The following is a 15,219-nucleotide window of genomic DNA, read 5'->3' as shown; positions in this document are numbered from 1 at the left end:
TTATCATAAGAGATATTATTATTCAATAATCATATAAATTAAATATTTTTTTATGTCCTTGTACTTACATTTAAAATGTGCATCATAATGTTTTATTGTATGAACAACTCTTTTTATAGATATGTAAATAAATATTAATTATGTACAACCATTTTTTGTTTGTTTTGCTATAATTTGTATGATAGTATCAGATATTTTCTACAGATATGATAAATTTGTCATAAAAAATCAAAAAATCAGAGCTCATGGTGTTCATAATATGATGATTCTAATCAAAATGAATAAGTTGAATTGCATCATTGAAAGTATGATTCTTTATTAAATATGATGAGATCTTCTGCCAACTGATCTTAAGGGACCTGCACCTTTAAAACTGCAATCTCACAGATTAACTGATATTGGTATCATTGCTTTCAATTCAGTCAATCATATAAAATGATTCACAATAGAACAGATCTCAGTTGTTTGAAACACTGTCAAAAGACTCCATTTTCTTAAAGCGTTAGTAACGCTTCTAACCATAAATATCAATTTTCAAACAAAGATATGTAAAAATGTTATCTGATCTTCTATCAGCAATCTTATATCACTGGTTTTCTGACATTTTTTTGTCAAAACAGTGAAGATATGTAAAAATGTTTCCTGATCTTCTATCAGCAATCTTATATCACTGGTTTTCAGATATTTTTTTTGTCAAAACGGTCAGTCTGTGAGAATGCAGCTTTAGTCTTGAGCACTATATTTACAATGATGAACAATCTTAGTTATGGAAATTTGAATACATAGCAGCAGATGTATTTAATCATTCAAGTGTTGAAATATTATGTATGATCTTGCTGGACATGAGCCTACTGTTTCTGAAAATTTGCATGTGTACCAAGTTTCATTTAAATCTCAAGGCTGTTTGAATTGGGGCCAAGAAAATATTCGGCCTACTGTACGCTAACGACACCTGGGCTTATTGACTATAAAAATACTAAAGCAACATGATAGGAAAAAGCTCGAACCAAGGGCTGCCGGTATACTAGCACGGCGCTCCTACAAACTAAGTTAACCGGGTGGCTAGTTATTGCCCACAAATCGATTTTATGTCTTTTTAATATTAACCATGGGAGTTAAACAGTCATTGGAATAAGAAGATCATAGACAATCATATTAATAAAAACGTTTTTTATACAATTTAATAATAACATTAAACATTATATAATTCAAAAACAATAAATTGTCCTTGGTAGGCAATAATTCCTTTAAAGGTTCATTTGCCAATGGTTAAAAAACCCATCTTTCTTCTTTTTGAAAAATCTCTTGTTCGACTGTTATCGGCTATGATATGTTTTGAGCATGCTTGAAGTCATTGTTGATCGTCTCATGCACTAAAGGATCATTATTTAAAGCAATCATTATGCAATAAAGCATGTGTATCTAAGACTGGTAGCGATTATATTGCGTAATTAGTGACTCGTTTTGAATGGAAATCGGACAGGTCAACTTAACTGTAACATGAGTCATTGTTTGGTCCAAATTGATGTATCAAGCTCATTTTTGATCACATTCTGACAAAACAACAGTTTTGATCAAATATCTTTTCACAAATAGCGATATAAACACTGGTCTGGATATACCTAATCATAAGTAAGCCTAAGTTTATCACCTTATATTTTGTTTTTATTTGCAGCATAATCTGGGATTGTAATGCACTTGTCAATTGTAACCACTGCCCCGCCCACCCCTTGCCCTTGTTCCAGGAGTATACCGGGGACAACAGAGGCAATGGGCTGTGTTTTGACCTTTCAGATGGCCCTGCAGTGCCTAGTGAATGTGGTTTTGTCTTCATATTGAAAATAGTCGGGAATGGGCCTCACATAGGTATTCGGGGTTGCGGGGCCATTTGGCAGGGATTTTACCAGCAGTGTGTCCCTGCAGGTCGGGTATTTTACCCGGGTTTTGAGAGACCGGAAGTCAAAGTCCCCGCTATTCCGGACTTAGGTGGGGGGGCTTATACAATTGGCTGGTGCATAAAATCATCTAAATAATAAAAAAAGTACTCTGAAAAATACCCTTGTTCTTTTTGTTTTAATAAGCACATGTCATTGCATTTCCTGTGACAATAAAAACAAAATTTAGTCTATGTTATATGGAGTCTGATGTTTGATGATGCCTGTGTAAGTGATCATTTTTTACAAATCCAAAATCAATCCTAAGTTATGGCTAAATATAGTTACATAATTATGATGTTAAACTGATTCAGGTAGATTTATATAAGTCGTTTCAAACTTTTTACTAAAAGCAGGGTTATTTACTATTATGAATGATCGTCGTATTAAAGTACGTTTTAATCACAGGCATCTGAATCATTGTTTGTCACTAAAATGTTGTTTAAAACCATTTTGGGTACGTACAATGAGATAAACAACACATCTGAAGATATTTAGTGTCTTTGATATACAATAAAGAAACTTTTTTGTATATGAAAGACACTAAATATCCTCAGATGTGTTGTTTATCTCATTGTACGTACCCAAAATGGTTTTAAACAACATTTTAGTGACAAACAATGATTCAGATGCCTGTGGTTTTAATTATATAAGAAATTAGATTTATCCATATAATGTTTGTACTAAACACGGATGAATAAATAGTATGTTTTCTGACATTTTCCCAATGTCCATTAGAGGTGCAGTTCAAGATGGCATTAAAATGGGTTTTAGGGCAATTATTTTGAACAATCTTTCTTATTTATATTGAATATAAGGAAAAATATATTTTTCGCTCTTCGCTCGCTTCGGTTTTTATGAAGACTGACAAACTTTTTTTTTTATTTTTTTTTCGCTCGCTCGCTCCAATTTTTTTTGGCAAAAATCCGAGGAACTAAACATTAATTTGGTGTGGCCTTATTTACAATAACGATATCAAAGAGTAAAATATTTTATTAAAAAAAGCGTCCTTAGATTCGTTACAGGAAAAAAACAACTTTTTGGTGCCAATCTGGTGTACAGTCCCTTTCATAAACAACAAGTGAAGCCAATGCTGTATTAATTTGAGACAAACAAAAAGAAGACAGCACAAAGTTCAAAAAGTGTGACCAATGTGAGAATACCTTACATAATTTATAAATTTTCATGCGATTCAGACAATTTTAATGCTAGAAATCATAAAAAATCATTCCCTTGAATTATTCCTGTCATAGTTTAAAGCTGCACTCTCACAGATTTACCGTTTTTACAACTTTTTTTTGTCTTGGAAAGAGCAATTTTTTGCGTAAACATCTTCAAACCAATGATATCAGATTGCTGACAAACAATCAGCTCGTAGTTTGTCATATTTCCGTTCGAAAATTAATGTTTTATGGCTTAAACCGTTACTAACAGTTTAAGAATAATGCTTAATTTTTTAACTTTAATTTATAAAAATCTGCCATCTAAATTTTGGGCAGCAGTCTTATATAACTGGATTCCATGGATTTTCGCAAAAATTGGCTCGTTCCAAGACAAAAAATAAAAAAGTTGTCAAAATGAGAGTGCAGCTTTAAACTCATAATAAAATTTCAATGCACTACATTTGACATAATTTTAAACAGATGAAAAAATGTGATTTTTAAAAAGCACAATATATCCTTTATGTGACCTTACATTATAATGAATTTATTCAGATCATTATTAAGTGACTTTTCTTGCACTTAAATGTGAACAAGAAAGCTTGGGATTGAACACTAAATGAAACAAAAATGAAATTAAATGAATCACAAAATATCATCAAAATTATACACACAAATGTTCTTTGATATACAAAAAAATGAAACTTTTTAGACTTTCAAAAATTTAACATTTATTATATACGGTTATATAAAATGATGAATAACATAGGTAGGATTTGATATCCTACTAGATGTAACTCGGCTTCGTTCATTTTTCTAAACTTTCTCTCAGTGATGAGGAATAAATTTTTTTCACTGCAGTTGTTTTCTAATTTTATGAAAATAAGAACAATTGAAACAACTTATTAACTACTGTTGATCAGTGCAGATTGTGGGAGGTCATGGTTGATTTCAATGAACCACCAATAAGCCCTGCCAAAATTGGATACTGATTGGTCAGTCAGGTGCTTTTGGTAGGCATGATTAGCATGAATGTTAATTTTAACCATCATTTATGAATGTTTACAAACTCATTGAATATTGAAATAACAAGCGAAATGTTAGTTTGAATGATGAAAGCCATGAAATATGTGAAGTATTCAAAAAGAGACCATTTTTTCAGCTTGTGTAAATAATGAGAAAATTGTTAAGTAATTTTTTTTATTGTTTATCAGGAAATGTTGAAATCTCATGTTTAGGCCTATAGTGATCATACTTGATTGCTATGTAATTGGCACTTATTGCAATATGTTTTATTCATTGCAATATTTATGTAAAACATTAATTATTATGTTGACTTAAGTTTGTAGATAAGAACTAATGGTATAGGTGATGTGAGAATGATCTCGTAAGTCTTTAAAACCCCTTTTGGTATTGTGAGTTTTTTGCTCCAGTCTTGTTCAGTTTAGCTTTTGAAGATTTTCAAAGTAACTGCAAAACAAATCCAGCACGCTGTCTAGAAAGACTATGTCAAACCCTGACCAGATATAATTTCTTGTCTTTTCAAATTACCAACTTGGCAATGGGTTTAGCATAACATAGGATATTGGTTTTAAAGAACATATTAGTGTTTTTGTATGTGGAATGAAATATCATAAGTGACACAAAATTGAACATAATTTATAGTTCTCATTGATATTACACATAGCCCCAAGTACATGTTGATCTAAGATTTAAGGCTTGGATGGAGTCAGGGCAAGAAAAATGCATATTAATACATTGTACTTTCCAACGCAAGAACTGTTTGTTTATTAAAGTAAATAAAGCAATCCCCACACCAAGGAACTGCAGTATTGCTTAACCAGCTTAATTGACATTATGAGTTGGGAGTTCAAATTGCTGCAATAAAGGCACATCTACAGTAGTTTGCAGAATTATTCAAACTCTGATTTAGCAACCTTAATATAGTTATATGAACTTATTTTGCGAAATGAAAGCTTTTTTAGATTTACAAGGATGGGTGAAAAGTATTTGCCAAACGTACTGCAACACCTGATACCTGTTGCCTAGGAATCCATCAAATTCTTGGCACTCCAAATGTTACAGTACTATTCAATTTGGAGTGCCTGAAAAGAAAGCTTCTTGATTCGACATTCAACATCTTCTTTCTGTATGACATATTGGACCAGGAAAATCATGAACCTACAACCTTTTGCATTTATTGAGATAGGGAGCTATCAGGACAGTGACAGATATCAATACAAGTATGGCCAACTGCTGCAATTATTGGCGCCGCTCTGAAGAGCGCGCCTATTATGGAATGGGAATTTATTTTAGTTAGTGGTAGGAGCGGTTTTTAAGTTGATTGACAGTTGGGTTTTACTGTTATTTTAGTATGATTAAAAAATGCAAATGGATGGCGATTGCATGGGTGTTAAAAATGCTATTTGTGGTTGAATAGATTGTCTTCAATTTATCTTCAAAACATTATATTTGAAGAACGACAAATAAGTTTAATAACTGTTCCCGTTTCGTTTACGTTTTCCGATTGGTTAACTGTAATATCATGTGCCGGAAATGTAAATATTCGGAGGAGTTCCGAATGAAATGTAAAATGTGTGGACCGGTAATTATGTGAATGGGAATAATTATGTTTTATGTTGTTTTGTTATGTTTACTGCATTAATAAACAATGAGTTAAGCTGTTTTCTTTAATTAAATCGATATTGGATTAAATCATCACCTAACTTTATTTTTAATGTGTTGAAGGTGACATTAGTAAAATTGTATTACGATTGCCCCCGAGTTGTTTTATTTTTAGAACACTACACATATCCGGATGTTGCTATTTTTAGAACCAGAAGGTATTTCCCCGCTATTCATAGGTCAATAATGGAATTTCTACATCGTCGATTAATAGTTGGAAACTCGGTTTTGTCATGAATATACGTTTAAAATAAGTAAACACTAAAAGTGCACACTGACAGTTGATTACGATACATCTAACAATTTGAGTCATTACAGTAAAACATGGATTATAAGTGAATTATACGCGTAAGAGAAGATTTTCTGTCGAAAAAAATTAATGTCAACAATCAGCATGGAATTGGGATATTCGTATCAAAGGGCTATTCATGTAAGTATTTTTGAGTAATTGTGTAAGTTTATGAGTTCAAAAATGTTTATTTTTTAATTTCTTTGGAATTCTTAAATCATTTTTATTTGCTAAACGTTAAGACAGCGTTTTAATATTTCTACATGTACTATAAATATACATGTTACATACTTTACATCTACTTATAATGCACCAGTCAATTGTAACCAAAGCCCCACCAGGTCCGAGGAACAGCTGGGACTTTGACTTTCTGTCCAGCCAACCCCGGGTAAAATCCTCGTCGGACGAACTGATGGTCAAATCCTCGCCATATGCCCCGTACCCCAGGGAGCCTAGGTAAGGCATATTCCCTGCTATATCTGGCTCAAAGACAAAACCACCGTATTCACCCGGCACTGCGAGGCCACCTGAAAGTTAAAAACACAGCCCATTTCCCCGGCATATCCCCGGCATATCCCCAGACCTGGAGGGCCGTGGTTACAATTGACTGGTGCATTATGTACATGTTACATATTTTTAAATGTACTTATGTACATCATTTATGTATATGATATGAGTATGTAATCTTTTATTTGATTGTTTTATCTTAGAAAAATATTAGACTTAAAAATACCCATTATTTGTTTACAAACTGCATATTTTCAAAATAAACCTGTATTAAAAGATGTACATGGTTTCGGGCTGGAAGCCACAACAGCTTGGACACAAGCGACATTCATTTGCTTGGTGTAGGTCTCGTTGAACGCCATACTGTTGTGAATCATTATCAACCATATGCACAACATCTACACATTTGTGCCTACCAACCCTTACTCTTGGCTAAAACGGATATTAGTGCAGAATGTATAATTAATACAATCATGTGCATTTGTATTTTACGGTTGTAGTTTCTGTTGGTTGATAATCAGAAGTCTTATTTCTTTCAGGCAGGAAAAGGACTGAATATTACTATTATATGAAGAATTCCAGCCTGCATTAAATACTTTGTTGGATCATTGAGACAGATTTGACATCCATGTCTATCCACATCTGATAGAGATGATGTGAGTATTTCATATAAAACATATTTGAGTTGGTGTTTGTTGTTTTATAAACTCACTGTTTTCAATAATCCAGTGGTTGTGGTGGTGGTGATGGTGGTGGTGATGATGAATTTTATTGATAAATTTAGTAATTTTCTTTATATTATATACATGTATGTATCAGCTTATTGTTGTTGTTTTTAAATAATGTTGAGAAATATTAAACTGTTTATATTTTATTTTGTATATGTATGGCAGTATTATTATCTATACAAATTAGTTAGAAAGTACTTTTTTTTCTTTTACAGCACTAAACATTCTAGATGGGTAAAGACCTGTTAAATCAGCATTGACTCAGCATTGAGTAATTTTCATCTGTGCAGACACTACAAGTACAAACGCATGGGAACAAACCAAACTTCAAATGTTGAAGAGTGAAGAATTATTGTGAAAAGTTCTAAATGTTAGAATACCATTGACTAAATAAAACAAATAGACATCGATTACCAACAGAGACTGTTTACATGTTATAATATTCAAAAGACATTAGTTGAGAACTTTCACTCTGACATTTTTGGAGGGGCATTACCGCCTACTTAGTGTTCTTGTTTCTTTACATATTTTAATTTAAAAGTACATTCATTGTTTTTAAATCTGAATTCTGAGTTAGTATCATAAGTAAAATTCATTTATTTGAATGATTACATTTTATGAATAAGTCCAATTGAGCTTTTTACAAGAAAAAGGTTGATTTTTAAGCATTTTATTAGTTATAAAAATGTATAGTTACATGACATTATGTATATTTTCTTCAAAACTGAACGGTAAACTATCATAAATTGTCTTTTAAATTGTTCATTAGACATCATAGAAAATATTTAAATGATTTCAGCAGGTTGTCTTATTATTAACTATTTTTTATGAATTTATAAAACTGCTATATATTTTCAAACATCGAAATACTGCTCTGTTCCGAAGACTCACAAGATCAATCAAAATGATTTTTTTCCATGTGTATCAATAATATGTTCGGTTGAACGTAATTTTTCTGTTAACTGAAGTTTATTTTACCAGAAACTGTTGTGTTTATTTCATAATCTCTGATAATGTGAAAAAAAAATCAAATAAAGACAAAATATTTTTAATTAACAGTAAAAAATCTTCAAAATTTGGATAAAAGTCCCATAACGTACCATGATATTGACTATGTTGTCCGTAAAAGCTTTATAAAAGTGTGTATTACTTATACCTTAATTCAGTTCAAATAATTATGGCCTTTAAGGATTTGTGTTTTCATAATATAGATTTCCTGTTATATTGAGCTTTGTCAATTTGTGTTGATGTTTTGTTTTATGTACAATTACTACTTCTATTTCCTAACTTTTGTCTCATTTGTCAAATTGAATTGTTACATATTTAAGTGAAAAAACACACACACTATTTTTAAAGATGCACTCTTAATCCCCAATAAGACTTATGATAATTAATATTATTGTTTTCATTTTTCAAAATGGGTTGATAGATGTCAACAACAATGTTTCTAATGAAGGATCTTGAGTTCAATTTGCTAATAAGAATGAACTTAAAACATGGTATTTCTGCCTTGTGATACTATAGTAGACCACAGTCAATCTTTTAGCAATCACCAATTGATCATTTAATATTTGTCATGCATTCTGCTATTATAAACAGGGTGACAAGCTTGTTATCAGTAAACGATATTTCAGTAAATGCATTATTTAGTAAGTAGTTATTGTTTTTTCATTCAATTTGATGTGTGTTATATATACAATTATATGTATTGATTTCAAATAAGAGTTCCACTTTAAAGATGCTCATTTAAAGATAATGAACAGACACACAAAAACTAGACACATTTGATACTAATTATACGAATGATTATTGTTTTATATATAGGTGACCTCTGATTTGTTTTGGAGATATTCATAAATGGGTGTTATTCTTTATTGTCTTCAGTTTCTTATACATTTAAGGATTTTTATAATTGCTTTTCTGGTATATATTACAATGTCATTTAATGCAAATGAAAACACACTTTGAACTGGACACATTTGATACTAATGATATAAATGATTATTGTTTACATGTACTCTGATTTGTTATGAAGATATTCATAAAGGGGTGTTCTTCATGTTATTATACATTTTGGACTTGATTTAGTATTGCTTTTCTGGTATATATTCATTTAATGCACAAAGAAATTATTTTAAGTGTTCAGTATCACTTTCACACATTATTTACTATTATTTTTTTTGCATATTTGGCCTATTTATGCTTATATGTGCATTGTTGTATTTCAAAACCTTTGTGAAAAATAGAAACAGTATTATTTTCTTCATACATAGTCTGATACATATTCAGTTTGAATGCGTTATTTTTATCATATTTGAAAAAAATGCCATTGTCCAATAAGACACATGCTGTTTTTGTGTTAATATCAACTAAAACATCCATTTTCTACTCTCCTTTACTATGTAAGTGAAGAAGTTAACATTAGTATTATTAAACAGCTAAAAACAAGGCATGTTATGTTATAAATGCATTTCATCTAGTAAACAATGTTCACTTTTTATATAACAGTTCAATAATTATGTTCTATTTATGTTTGCAACTTTACAGTTCAATAATTACGTCTATTTATGTTTGCAACTTTCGGACGAAATGATAATATTTATTAAAGTACTACACAAATTGTTAAATTGTTATTTCATATCACTTCTTCATGATGAATGAGGTAACTTATTCTTCCCTACAAGTTGTCATTCCAGCATGGTGACGTTGCCCCCTCCCCCTATATGATTAGAACTGCAGTGTACATGAACAATAACTCTATTTCAGCGTATTGCAAGAGTTATTCCCTTTGTATCTTTTTCTGTCCGGAGCATAACTAGAAAACTTGGAATTTCATTAAACATCATTCAATGGTATTTAGCACAACGAGAGGAAGTGCAGTGCACAATGACTATAGCTGTTTTTAAGCTAATTACATAATTATTGCCCTTTGCCGCTTTTTCTTGACCAGAGCATTACTTTAAAACTACTTATGGTATTGAAATAAAACTTGGTATATGGGTATGTGGCAATGACAAAAAGTACAGTGCACAAGCACCCTAATTCTGTCTTGTTCATTAATGTACCCCACCCCTAATGAAATGTTCAACTTGAAAATCTTCCATTTCAATGCTTTTGCCTATGTTGTCATGCAGAAAACTACAAACATTTTGAGAATTTCATAGATGCGGTTCAATGCACCATAATATGCTTGTTGGCCTTGACATTTCTTGTTTTTCAACATATAACAAGTGCATAAACTATTAAACGGCGCCCTTTGATGCTTTGCATCAATGGTCTTTCTTGTTGAGTTATCTAATGCATACAAATTAAGATGGATAAAATAATTCTTAATTTTTCCAGACTACTTCCTAAGCATCTTATTTGTAGTTGTCTTTTACAATAATTGTTCAAAGTTACAATGGCCCTGTGGGTTAAAGATGCTCTGTCCACGGGATAACAGGTTTTGTTGTTCCTGCGTTTTGATCCAGGAGGTTGTATTTAACTCAAGTAGATTTTTGCAGATTCGGATTTCACAAGGCACAAGCCGAGTAAAATCAAATCTTCAAAAAACTACCAGAATCAAATATGACTTTCCGCCATATCCGGATCAAAACGCAGTACTAATAACCCTTTTATTATATACATTACTGATTAGATCACTTAGAAGCCACATCTTTGCATAATAAATTTCATTTTAAGGATGCACTCATTGGTTTAATGACGTCAATTTAATATTGCGCAACATACTTGTTATGACGTGACGTCACAAGAGTGGTAAATGGCCGTATTGCACTGGAGCGGAATATGGGTTAAAGTATTTTGTGATATGTATTGCATGTGGATTAATAATGGGTATATAATAAAGAATAAAATTATGTTTGGTATTCCATTCTCACTAGCAGTGTGATGAACTGCTGACACCATGTTATGAAATTTGATGGTCAAAGTATTTAAAAGACGTTTCAATATTTCATACTTTAAAAACGATATTCATCTCATCTTAGTCTACTCAACTTGCTTTGCTATGTACAAAAGTCTGCAGCAGTAATATGAATAGCATGAGACAGAAGGCAGTGACTAATATTTATCAACAGCACTAAGTTATCATGGTAACATGTTATATGAATTGAATACCAAGCACAAATTAAGAGGGAGAAAATTATTTTAAAATCTTTTTAAATAAAAACTACTTCCTAATAGCATTGTGTATGCAGTCTGACATAGGTGTACAATGTAGATGTCTTTTACAAAGATTGTTCAAAGTATGGCCCTGTGGTTTAAAGCTCCCCTGAAAAAGAGGTGACAGGTTTTCTATATAGTATATAATTACATCATTGAAAATCTTCTCTGAAACTGCAAATAACAGACCTTTGACCGGCGTAAGGATGTGTTTGGACCTAAATAGAATCACGACCCCCAGTCATTATTTGATATTAAGAAAAAAGTGACCCACGGGTCAAAATTTATCGACTACCGGCTCATAATATTATGACTCCTGTACACGAAGTAAAATGATACCGGGGAGTTGTTTTTCTTTGGATGTTGAAAATCTACGCAAAGGTTCATTTAAATTTGTGCCTTCATCATAAGATTAGAAATAAATAAGTGAAGGGTCTACGCATTGATACAAAAACAGAGTTCCTTCATCCACAACTACATATAGTTTATTATCGCGAGATTAGCAGCAGCAGTAGTAGTTTTTGGATAGTTAGTAGTTGGAGTAGTAGCTGGTGTTGTAGTGACAACAACAACAGTATCAGCAACAGCGACGGTAGTTTTAGATGTAGTATCATCATCATCATCATCATCATCATCATCATCATCACAGTCCTCATCATTATTTGTGTTGTTGGTGGTTGTTGTGGTGGTGTTGGTGGCGGTGTTGTGGTAGTGACAGTGCAAACAGCAGTAACAGTAGTGGTAGTATTAACAGCAATAGCTGCAGCATTACTCGCTGTATTACTAAGACTTAAGAGCATGCGTATTAAATGACCATACATGTTGACCTCATTTATTTATTTAAACTAAAATATCACATAGTCAGTACAGAAAAGGAGTCACTCAAGAATAATGACCATGGTCGTGATTTCATAAGGGTCAAAATATGTTCTTACACCGGTCACGGTATGAAGACAATGCAAGATGAACACAAAACAAAGCATTTTTACTGCTTAAAACATTTGCAAAAACAAATCGCTATCTGTTATACGAAAATGCATTTAGAATGCCACACAAATGTGTTCATTCGGAGATTCAGTTTCACCAATATAATGTATTTTCAAGTTTCATTTATTTTGTCCATGTTGATTACGTATATTTACGAATTTAATATATTTTACACTGAAAGACAAAGCTCTTAAAATGAATAATTTAAAAAGTGTTTGTTTGTTTTTATAAAATGCGATATCAATAAATCTGACATTGTAAAATCAATATACGCTAAGTAAAGCATACCCCTGAATATGATAATAATAATAATGAAACGGTCAGATTCATATTTTATATAATGCAATATAGGTTACATTTACATTCCAATAAACGGTTGCTTAAGCATGCTATTTTCATTAACATCTGTCGTGTGTCTCAAACATTTTAATGTTACTCATTAGAAAAACAACAAATTTCATATATATGTTTATATTAAGTTTTACTTGTCAATAATTATGTATACCACTTAATACTTCTGCACGACTTTCTTGGCAAATGTTAATGCATGCTTCCAAATCTCGTACCATAACTGCCCCATTAAGTGCAGCGACTCTCGAACCATAACTGCCCCGTTTCCAAATCTTCCCGCTCGCGTGCAGCGAATCTTGTAACATAACTGCACCGTTATCACACCCTCCAATACGCATGCAGCGACTCTCGTACCATAACTGTCCCATAATCACACCCTCCAGTTCGCATGCAGCGACTCTCGTACCATAACTGTCCCATTATCACACCCTCCAGTTCGCATGCAGCGACGCTCGTACCATAACTGTCCCATTATCAAACCCTCCAGTTCGCATGCAGCGACTCTCGTACCATAACTGTCCCATTATCACACCCTCCAGTTCGCATACAGCGACTCTCGTACAATAACTGTCCCGTTAGCACACCTTCCAGCTCGCGTGCAGCGACCTTCGAACCAAAATTGCCCAACTATCTAACCTTGCAGCTCGCGTGCAGCGACTTTCGAACCATAACTGCCCCGTTATCATACATTCCAGCTAGCGTGCAGCGACCCTCATACCATAACTATCCCGTTAGCACACCTTCCTGCTCGCTTGCAGCGACTCTCGTACCATAACTGCCCCATTATCTAACCTTTCAGTTCGCGTGCAGCGACTCTCGAAGCATAACTGCCTCATTATAATACATTTCAGTTCACGTGCAGTGACTCTCGTACCATTATTGTCCCATTATCACACCTTCCAGGTAGCGTGCAGCGACCTTCGTACCATAACTGTCCCGTTATCACACCTTCCCGCTCGCGTGCAGCGACTCTCGTACCATAACTGTTCCGTTATCACACCTTCCCGCTCGCATGCAGCGACTCTCGTACCATAACTGACCCGTTATCAAACCTCTTGGCTCACGTGCAGTGACACTCGTATAATAACTGCCCCGTTATGATACATTCCAGCTAGTGTGCAACAACTCTCGTACCATAATTGCCCAGTTATCACACCTTCCAGCTCGCGTGCAGCGACTCTCGTACCATAACTGCCCCGTTATCACACCTTGCAGCTCGCGTGCAGCGACTCTATTACCATAACTGCCCCGTTATCACACCTTCCAGCTCGCGTGCAACGACCTTCGTACCATAACTGCCCCGTTATCACACCCTCCAGTACGCTTGCAGCGACTCTAGTATCATAACTTTCCCGTTAATACACCCTCCAGTTCGCATGCAGTGACTCTCGTACAATAACTGTCCCGTTAGCACACCTTCCAGCTCGCGTGAAGCGACTTTCGAACCATAACTGCCCAATTATCTAACCTTCCAGTTCGCGTGCAGCGACTCTCGTACCATAACTGCCCCGTTATCACACCTTCCAGCTCGCGTGCAGCGACTCTCGTACCATTACTGTCCCGTTAGCACACCTTCCTGCTCGCTTGCAGCGACTCTCGTACCATAACTGCCCCATTATCACACCTTCCAGCTCGCGTGCAGCGACTCTCGTACCATAACTGCCCCGTTATCACACCTTCCAGCTCGCGTGCAGCGACTCTCGTACCAAAACTGCCCCGTTATCACACCTTCCAGCTCGCGTGCAGCGACTCTCGTACCATAACTGTCCCGTTATCACACCTTCCAGCTCGCATGCAGCGACTCTCGTATCATAACTGTCCCGTTATCACACCTTCCCGCTTGCATGCAGCGACTCTCGTACCATAACTGCCCCGTTATCATACATTCCAACTAGTGTGCAACAACTCTCGTACCATAACTGTCCCGTAATCACACCTTCCAGCTCGCGGGCAGCGACTCTCGTACCATAACTGCCCCGTTATCACACCTTCCAGCTCGCGTGCGGCGACTCTCGTACCATAACTGCCCCGTTATCACACCTTCCAGCTCGCGTGCAGCGACTCTCGTACCATAACTGCCCCGTTATCATACATTCCAGCTAGTGTGCAGCGACTCTAGTACCTTAACTGCCCAGTTATCACACCTTTCAACTCGCATGCAGCGACTCGTGTACCATAACGGCCCCGTTATCACACCTTTCAGCTCGCGTGCAGCGACTCTTGTACCATAACTGTCCCGTTAACACACCTTCCAGCTCGTGTGCAGCGACTCTTGTACCATAACTGTCCCGTTACCAAACCTTCCCTCTCACGTGCAGCGACTCTTGTACCATAACTGTCCCGTTAACACACCTTCCAGCTCGCGTGCAGCGACTCTCGTACCATAACTGTCCCGTTATCAAACCTTCCCGCTCGCA

At 34.6% G+C, this 15,219-nt stretch overlaps 1 long non-coding RNA gene across 1 annotated transcript; it reads left to right on the top strand.

The window, feature by feature from the left end:
• The first annotated feature begins 5,898 nt into the window (after positions 1 to 5,898).
• Positions 5,899 to 9,743, top strand: LOC128243919 (uncharacterized). Its single transcript, XR_008262934.1, has 3 exons — positions 5,899 to 6,209; positions 7,115 to 7,231; positions 7,519 to 9,743. It is a non-coding gene; the product is annotated as an uncharacterized LOC128243919 (long non-coding RNA).
• Positions 9,744 to 15,219: the final 5,476 nt, after the last annotated feature.

This window comes from Mya arenaria, chromosome 8, assembly GCF_026914265.1.
Source record: "Mya arenaria isolate MELC-2E11 chromosome 8, ASM2691426v1".
Taxonomy (NCBI): Eukaryota; Metazoa; Mollusca; class Bivalvia; order Myida; family Myidae; genus Mya; species Mya arenaria.
This window is presented reverse-complemented; position numbering and strand designations above follow the sequence as displayed.